Genomic DNA, 8,171 nt, shown 5'->3' with positions numbered 1-8,171 from the left:
TGGGCACAGCAAATCCTCCTTGCTGAAGTTACTAAACCCTCCTCACCTAACAATGATCTTCTTTGTTGATCTTCAGGGCACAGTATCTCATCTGTTTAGTTTGGCCTTTTATTTGACTTTCATTGACTTTGTGGCCAAGCCTGTTTTCTTTGTTTGATATGTTAGCTCGAATATGTAGGTGAACTCAGCCATTTAGTGATGGATATGTAATTTTAAAAAATAACACGTATTTGATTTGATGAGAGGATATAATTTTCCCTAGCAAATGGTGAAGCAAACATCTGGCTTTTGAGTAATATCTTGCTATCTTTCAGCGGAGTTGTCCAACTGTCTTTTCCTAGGAGACACAGACTTCTGGTTGTTGAATTTCTGCCAGCTTTTTTTTTACATACAGTGTTCCACCTCAGATTAGACAGACAACTTTAAGTCTTCTTTAAGTGCTTCCTAGCATATTATCACCTTTTAGTGCTAATTTCTGGAGAGCTGCAGCTGTCACTCAAGTCTTAGTACTGAGCTAGCCATTTTAACATGAAATTGGTGTGTTGAAAAATCTCCTCATTTGAGGTACAGCACAAGTTGTGCCATGTTCATAACTTAGAAAAAAATATAAGCACACATATCGGGCAGTGTGTCAATGAACATAAAAGATGTACAACAGAGAAACCAAAGACTGTAAATATGTAGATTTGTACCTGTTGGGAGGGAAATCTTAATTTGGTCTAGCAAATTCAGCTTTATTGCGTTGTTTCTGGTATGGTTGAATCTCAATATTTTTCCTCTCTTCTACAAAATTCTATAAAGAAAGCCAAGATAGAAAATGCTTTCAAAATCCTAAAGAAGTTTTATATAAATTTTAGTTTTCTCTGAGACATTACTTCTAAAATAAAACCAGTGAAAAATCAGATCAAATAACGTGAAGAATTGAAATCTTAAGGCATTTATTCTATGTGTGTTGAGAGATGCTGGCAATTGGAATACTCTCATCAATGGGAGGCTCCTGTTGGCTCCAAATGTGAATTACTTACATAAATATCCCTTTAGAATCTCTGTTTATGTGATAGAGACCTTAGGGGATGTTAGAAAGGGTACTGTCTTGTTTTACAGGACTTCTGATTTGCTAACATACTTGAAGTTTCAATATTCACAAGTCGTTCATATAACTTCTTCTTTTATTGATGTAGTTTTGAAAAGTTCCAAATACCTAACTGCAAATGCTTCCCAAGAACATTTCCTTGTGTCTGGAATGTGCTATGACTTTTATCCTCTTTCTTTTTCTTTTCTGGATTATTTTAAAAGTACAGTGGCTTTCAAATATAGTGCATCTTTCAAAGAAAGAAGACTCGGAGAAGAACAGAGGCAGAGTCAAATCCAGGTCTCTTTACAAGGCCAGCAGAAGGGCAAAGAAAAGTCTTCTCTGCTATTTTATAATTGACCAAGACAGGAGAACTCTTTGGAAGTCTTTGATTATCTCAATCTTCTGGTACAAATTGACATCAAATCAATAAGCAAGAACTTGAAACAATTTCCCATCCTTTCGTACAGCAGGAGTATGGGGCAGCTGGTAGACCACAGGGATAGGGTTGAGATTTTTTTTTTTCATTTTAGCAATTTTTAATGAAGAGTGTGTATAAGATTACTTTATTCCCACATCTTCTCAATTGTTTCTTCCTTATAGTTGCCCTTTTCCTTACCTACTTGGCAAGAATTGGCTTTGCGTTCAAGGCTTTTTTTGCTGTCTTTGACCAGTTTTAGCCTAGTGACAGCCACCTTGCTGGGCTGCATGCTAACATGGACAGTTGTGTCACTGGCTTCTCTCACTGCACACGTTCAATGTAGATCACACATTTCTTCCTGTAAATTTGGACTACTTTGGCAATTTGCGGACCTTTGTAGTGTCCTCACACAACCTGAACTTCATCATCCTTTCAGACAGACATGGATCAAACATTGTACTTTTGTCTCAGGTCTTTGGGAAGAGAGAAAGACATAATCTTCCTGCAAATGTGGGGAGATATGTCGAAATGCCTTTCGTGGTTCTTGCTCTGGTCAGAAGTCACAAAGGGATTGAACTTCATTTTGGCTGCTGCCACTTCAGCAATGGCCACAAAAGGAAAGAGAAGACAGGGTTTTCAGAGCAGTTTCTCTAACCATAATCTCTTGATGGTCTTGAGTTTGTGGTTCTGCTTTTCTAATCTCTGCTCAGCCTTTTGCCTGGCCTACTCAATGTTTTTTCTTCTAAAAGCTAGGATTTATAATTTTCACACACTGATAATGCTAGTCAAGCATTTAGTTACCCCTTTTTAAATGAAGATTTGATATCACCTTTTTTATTGCTGTTGTTGGTGGGGTTTTTTTACATTTAAAGAGGCATGTTTTAGTCATATTAGAAAGAGAATGGACTCTAGAGTCAGACATGTCAGGGTTTGAACTCACATTCCTCATGTATTGACTTTTTCACTTCTTAAACTAGTTATATAACATCTCATCTCTATGTTGGTTATAATAAGACTAATCACATAGGATCTGCTATGAAAATTCACTGAGATCATACTTGTAAAGTGCTACCCAGATCCTAACATGTGGTTAGCACTCTATATATATGAGTTTCTTTTAAACTTACTTGAGGTATGCTAATGCCTATTTATTTTTGTGAAAGGATTTATGTTTAAAAAAATAAAAAATATATATATACTTTCATTCATTCATCAAATATTTGTTGTACACCTTCTTTCTGCCAGGCACAGGTTTAAGAGTTGGGAATGAGTAGTGAATAAAACTGAGAATATATAACAAGTATTAAATTTATACAAGACTTTGCATTCTTATGTGGAAGACAGATAATAAACAAAATAAACATATGAAATACATAATATGGCAAATGATGATAACTGCTATGAGGAAGTGTGTTGCACCACGAGTAGATAACACTTGGGCAGACACATGAAGGAGGTGAGGGAGTGAGCCATGTGGATACCTAGGGGAAGGGGGGTGGCAGGTACATTATCACCAGGCAAGGAGGCCAGTGTACCTGGAATGGAGTAGAAAATGTGACCAGACATATAGCAGAGGCTACATCATGTGGGACCTTGTAGGCTATGTGTAAGGACTTTGGGTGTCACTTGCAGTGAATGTGTAGCCAATGGAGGGTTTTGAACAGAAGAATGACATGATCTGACTAAGGTTTAGAAAGAAAGCACTCTGGCTGCTCTGTTGAGAAAACACTATTGAGAAGGACCAGAACAGAGGCAGAAGAGACCATTGAGGAGGCTGTTGCAGTGCATTGCAGGTGGCCTGGAACAGAGAGGTAGGTAACAGAGGAAGCAGTGAGAAGTGGTTGGAATCTGGATGTATTTTGCGTATATGGCAGATACAGGACATATAGGACTTCTTGAAGGTTTTTTGTAGGGTGTGATAAAAAAGAGGGGAGTAAAAGATGACTCCAAAGTTTTTGGTCTAAGAAACTGGAGTTGCTGGTCACTGAGAGAAGAATTAGAGGTGATTTGGAGATTAGAGATTTGGATTAGAGGTGAAGAGGAAGATCAGAAGTTCGAATTTGAATATATTAAGTTTGAGATTAAATACCTTTTAGATTCAGGAGTAGAAATGTTCACTAGGCTTATAAAGTCATGAGCTTGGATGAGAACTACCAGAGGAGAGACAGACAGGAGACTAGGTCCCGGCACCTCTAGCATTAAGAGGTGCTGGAGATGAGGAGGAACTAGCTGATTTACAAATGTGTTGCTCATAGTGTCAGTATAGTTTGGGAATACATTTTGAAGAAATTATGTGTGTTTACCTTGCTTCTCAATTCAAACACTAAGAGAGTTAGCTATTCGCTTCCTGGAAATAAGAAATACTGCATATCTATTGCTTAAGAAGCATAAAACTCTAGAAAGGTTTAGGGAATTTGTACACAAAGTAGGCCAAAAAATTATCCCCACACTGGAGAACCTAAGATTCCTAAAAAACAAGTCTAGAGCAAGCATCAGTAAATTTAGAAATGGCTTATAAATTCATCAAAAGTAGAAAAGTGGGGTAATGGATAGGGTTGGGAAGTGATGGCCAGTGGTTTTAGGCAGTAGAGCCATGTGGCTGATTTAGAAATGGTTTATGAAAGAGACGAACCTTAATCCAAGTTTAGGAGGAAGAGAATATGGATTTGTAGAAAGGAGAGAATTTCAAAATCGAGAATGGCCTATTACCCACTGGGTTAGTAGGACTGGTTTTTTGGTGAGTGAGTAATTTCTTCCTATTGTATTACTCAGGATCCGCAGAACAGATGGCTCACTCAAAAGAGGCAATTGAGGAGAGTTTAATGAAGGAAATACTTATAAAGTTGTAGGCAGGGTTAAACCAATAGGCTTGGCTAGACCCTCTCTAGGCCCAGGGAACAGGGAAAGCAGTTGTGGCTGTGGCTATATGAGGGGACCAGCTTACAGGAGCTGTGACCTTCAGTGGACGAATGCAGGCACTACCAACCTGCAGTCTGACATGGGGGGAAGCAGGGGAATAAATACCCAACATCACCCTCCTTCCAGTGTCCAGTATCCTCTTGGTGTCTCTCATTGGTGGGATGCAGCAAGAAACCAGAGGGCAAGCAAGCCTAGGGATGTGGTCCATACAAGTCAGCCTCCTGGGGCACAGATCAGGTGTGGAAGGATGGAGAGTGGTTCTGAGGGACACACTGAGACTATCCAGTACATTGGTCTCCATAAAAAAAGTTTACAATAAGGTTCTGTGAAAAGTCAAGATGGTGAGAATTTTAGCACCAGTAACAACTTTGGACAATCATAAACTGAATAGTATACTTCCAATCCTCCAATGTTTACTCTTTTCTTTTTAAATGGTTCATATTTTTCCCCTTCCTTTTTTTATTTGGCATTATTGTTTGTTTGTTATATTTTTACAAAGTTATGCTCAAATTTGTTGTACAACATTTATAAAGACCTTGACAAGCCTATTCTCATTTGAGAAGAATCTGCTTTTAAGCACGGTACCGGGTTTAAGCTTTACGAAATGTCGCCTGGTTGTGGCACTGTGCAGATAGTTTGTCTTCGATATTGATACGCTAGCTTAGCTTTTCTTCATATGAGTTGTAATTGGATAACTTGTCACCAGATATAGGGAATTAAAAGTCTTCGTTCTAGCGGAACAGTCACTCCCCAGATTGTAATTTTTCCCTTCTATACACTGTTTCTTATTGACCTGAATATTTGCAGCCATTCTCCTTATGACTCTGAATCCTTCTCACTATAGACATCTAGTGAGCATATTTAGGCCAACTATATAAGAGTTAGTAAGATGACGTAGAGCCTAAAGAAAATATATCACAAAGTTATAATATTAATGGTGTATAATGTTATTTTGAAAATCATCTTAGAACAAACTCATGATCTCTTAGGAATACGCAAATCATTTGCAAATATCCATTACTTTCTCCCAAGTGCATGTAGCTTTTGTCAAGGACTGTTAACTTTCCCGGAATATTAATTTTCTCCTTCTTTCTTTAGTAATAGAACTCCTGACATTTCACTGAGCCCATGGCTACCAGATAAAGACTACATTTCCCAACTACTCTTGCTGCTATGTTTGGCCATATATTTTGGGATCCAGCCAATGGTATGTGAGCAGAATGCAGCCACACTGGTGAGAGCTGTGAAAGCTGTCTTAGACCAGGTGCTGAAAGCTGTGTCTTGAGAACGGTACAGCAACAAAGTAGAAAGTGCCTATGTCCCCAAGACCATGGAGCTGCCGTATGACCCTTGACGGCTTATGCTCCAGCTCTTACATGAGAAAGACATCAATGTATATTTGTTTGAGCTACCCTTTTTGGCCTTTGTGACAGCAGCCAAACTTGTATCCCAATTTACTCATGGCCCTTCTAATAGAGGCCAGTGCGCTAAAGTACAATAATAGCTGTAGTTCATTATCTGTTGATAGAGAACACACATAATGACAAAGAGGTATTATAAATGCCAGAAGATTTTAAATAAATTTTTATTTAATTAATCACAGCTATACACATTTGAAAAACAATAGTACTTACCTAGGTGAGATATATTGCCTATTCACTCCATTGACAATGCTTGGACTGGCATGTGGATTTAAGGACTCTTTGCCAAATCCCTTCCTCAAACTACTTTTTGAAGTCCATGGACTTAGGCCTTAGAGTTAAAAATGAGATTATGCACTATGGGTTCCAGCTCAGAAGATGCAGATAACGACTGAAATGCCTGGTCAACTATACAGCTATTGACTATAACCAGGTAAATGAAGAGAGCTGAGGCCCAGAGGGTCCAGCATCTATAGTGGACATTGTGGGAACCTCCTCAACATCACTTTGCCACTTTCATATCATATAGCAGCCATCCTACATGGGGGATGTGTACTGGGTTGAATAGCATCCCCCAAATTCACATCCACCTGGAACCTGTGAATGTGACCTTATTTGGCAATAGGGTCTTTGCAGATATAATGAAGTTAAGATGAAGTCATGCTGGATTAGAGTGGGCCCTAACCTAGTGACTGGTGTCCCTATAAGAGGGAAATTTAGACACAGACATGTGGAAGATCTCTATACGAAGGTAGAGGCAGAGACTGGAGTTAAGCTGCCACAAACCAAGGAACACCAAAGAATGCTGGCAATGACCAGAAGCTAGGAGAGGCAAGGAGGGATCTTCCCTAGAACCTTCAGAGGGAGCATGGCTTAGCCAACACTTTGATTTTGGACTTCTAGCCTCCCCAATGATGAGAGAATAAATATCTGTTGTTTTAAGCCACCCAGTTTGTGGCACTTTGGTATGGCTGCCCTAGGAAACTAATACAGTGGGATTGATCCTGCCCCCAGCTGCAGCCTGGGATTATACTCAAAATGTTTAACAATCTGGACATAATCCATCCAAATAGAAGAGTTGCCTGGGGCGTCACCAAAGCAGGGTCCAAGTGGTTCTTTGCTTTGCAGATGTTAACTTTTTGCTAGATAAGGAGAAGTCAGGGAGGTTCCAGGCTGGATTGCTGATGCAGTGAGGAACACCTGGGGGGGACTCAGAACACTGGCTACTTATCATTTGGTTTAGAAGAATTTCAATATTTCAAAAACCTGTGGAGTTGTGTCACTGTGTGCCAGGCATATGGCTTGGTTGGTCTAAACCAATATGTCTTTCCTTCTTCCCACTGCAATGATTCAAGAGTGGCCCAAATTGGGCCAATCAGAATGAAGCTCAGGAGTTTTATTCTTTGGCTGGGGAAGAGCATGCCCTCTCCTGGGAGATGTGAATGAGCAAAAATGTGACCATGGTTGCTGCAAGCTGAAATATTGCAACATGGAAGGAAACTAGCCTAAGGGCAGAGCCAACAATCAAAGAAGGAAAGAACTGAGACAACTGCGGCCGAATCATCTGGAGCTCTGGACATTTGGACCTGAGTCTCTCTCACCCTCTGGACTGTTAGTTACAGGAGCCAATACATTTTCTTTATTGTTTATGTGGATTTGACTTGTGTTTTCTGTCATTTGTAACTAAAAGCATCCTAACTGATACAATCTCTGTGGCTTTCTTAGCAAATATTTAGAAGGTCTTTCTCTTTGAAACATTTTGACGTCTACTAGCGTAATTATTTTGTAACTACATTTTACCTTTGTGTTCTGTTAATAAATGGACACCAGCCGGGCTTCAAGGAAACAGGACTTTTCTTAAAGACTGCTATCACCAATTTTATACTAAATCCTTATTTTAGAATACAACTCAAAGCAAGTAGACACAAGTAGGCACACACACACACATACACGTACACACACACATCTTCAATTTCCCCCACTGCATTCCTTGCCATGCATCATAAGAACTAACTTGTATTATAGATGCAATTGATGGGCAAAATGGTACAATCAAATGGGAGAGGATTTGTAATCTAAGTGCGATAGTGGAAAAATAAAGGAAAATATTAACTCAAAGAAATTTGGCTTTGTGAATGAAATTCTCTTCTATAAGAATAACTCCACAATAAATCACATGGTAGTGCAGGGACCAATTTAAATACTTGAGGTTAGCAAAAGAATGGAGATGGAGAGAGATGAATAGAAGCAGCCAGGGAAAAATCGTGAAGTTTAAACCCCTTTTCCTCTGTCTCAGCCCTCAAAATAATCTTTATTTTGCAGTTCTGGGGGCCATTTC

At 39.2% G+C, this 8,171-nt stretch overlaps 1 pseudogene; it reads right to left on the bottom strand.

Moving 5' to 3' along the window:
• Positions 1–1,638: 1,638 nt before the first annotated feature.
• On the bottom strand, positions 1,639–2,075 carry LOC131410501 (large ribosomal subunit protein uL24-like; annotated as a pseudogene).
• Between the last annotated feature and the right edge of the window lie 6,096 nt (positions 2,076–8,171).

Source organism: Diceros bicornis, chromosome 10, assembly GCF_020826845.1.
Source record: "Diceros bicornis minor isolate mBicDic1 chromosome 10, mDicBic1.mat.cur, whole genome shotgun sequence".
In the NCBI taxonomy this organism is placed as follows: Eukaryota; Metazoa; Chordata; class Mammalia; order Perissodactyla; family Rhinocerotidae; genus Diceros; species Diceros bicornis.
Note: the sequence above shows the minus strand (reverse complement) of the source record. Positions and strands in the feature narration are given on the sequence as shown.